Source organism: Mastomys coucha, unplaced genomic scaffold (assembly GCF_008632895.1).
Source record: "Mastomys coucha isolate ucsf_1 unplaced genomic scaffold, UCSF_Mcou_1 pScaffold14, whole genome shotgun sequence".
Classification (NCBI taxonomy): Eukaryota; Metazoa; Chordata; class Mammalia; order Rodentia; family Muridae; genus Mastomys; species Mastomys coucha.
In genome coordinates this window covers 108,549,906-108,551,456 of record NW_022196896.1, presented here as the reverse complement: position 1 = coordinate 108,551,456, position 1,551 = coordinate 108,549,906, and positions in this window count along the sequence as shown.

Genomic DNA, 1,551 nt, shown 5'->3' with positions numbered 1-1,551 from the left:
GGAAATCCGCCTGCCTCTGCCTCCCAAGTGCTAGGATTAAAGGCGTGCGCCACCACCGCCCGGCACAATAGGTGTTCTTAGTTGCTGAACCATCTCTACAGCTCCTTTCTTAATGACACATAAGCAAGAGATGCTTCTTATAATATCTGGTAAGTAGAGTTAATAAAATGTAAAAATATAAAATGGTCCATAAATATAAGTAAATAACAGAAATATAAAAAATAGAGTTAAGCATTGGTTTCACAAACATCTGATTTAAAAAAAAAAAGGATATGCAGAGAATGGAACACATGCAATAATTACAGATTAAAGGCTGGTAGCTTTCTGAAGTGATAAAGACATCCATACTCAGATTTGAAAGTCTCAACAAATGTCCAATTTTAACAAAATAAAGTAAATTCAAATAACAAATCTTATAGTATTACAACTAAAGAACACACACACATGCACAAGTTAAGGGAAGCACTTGCCACAAGCAGACCTCTGTAAAGGGATCTCATCAGAGTGTGTTCAGAGAGAAGAACATGTCCTCAAGAAGGTCCAACATTCCGAGAAGGAAAGTGCGGAACAAGCTGAGGAAGCATGGGCTTATCGGAAGCCAGTGACTGTCCAAAGTGACTCTTCACCATGGTGTTTAGAGGAAAGTCTGCAACACTGGCCAGAGACACAATGTAAGCTGGAAAAGAGGTGACTTGAGTGGGTCCCAGAGTGATGTGCAAAAGGGAAAGGCATTCTGTTACTTAAGCGTTAGTAGCTGAACAGGCTGGTGGTTACTCAAGTGACAGCTAGAAGAGCACAACAGAGTTTGGGACCTTTGAACTAGGGGAGAGGGAGGAGGGGGAGGGGCAGGGTGGGGTGTGGGAGGAGAGAGGGACAGGGAGAGGGATAGAATAGCAAAATGAAAAAAGTTACAAAAAAAGTAGCAATGACTAATTCTGAAGGTAAAAACAAGAGCACATTTTAGAAAACTGTAGGGCTGGAGAGATGGCTCAGTGGTTAAGAGCACTGACTGCTCTTCCAGAGGTCCTGAGTTCAATTCCCAGCAATCACATGGTGGCTCACAACCATCTGTAAAGGGATCTGACACCCTCTTCTGGTGTGTCTGAAGACAGCTACAGCATACTCATATAAATAAAATAAATACATACTTTTTAAAAAAGAAAACTGTAAAGATGGTAAATATGAATGTAAGTCTCTAATAAGCACAATATAGAAAAGTGTGCTCTTGCCAGTCTGTCTGGGCTGGTGTCCAGAGCAGACCTTGGGTGCAAGCAACACACAGAGGAAGCCCCACTCCCAGGTGATCTAACAGGCCCAGTATCACAGGATCTCAGAATCACAGGATCACAGAGACAGCTTTACTCTGAGAAGTTCTGACACAACCAGGATCACAGGAAGGACAGGCTCCAGTCAGATTTAGCAAGGGCAGGTAGCACTAGAGATAACCTTATGGGGGGGGGGCAAGCATAAGAAAATAAACAACCAAACCAAAGTCACTTGGCATCATCAGAACCCAATTCTCCCACCATAGCAAGTCCTGGACACACCATT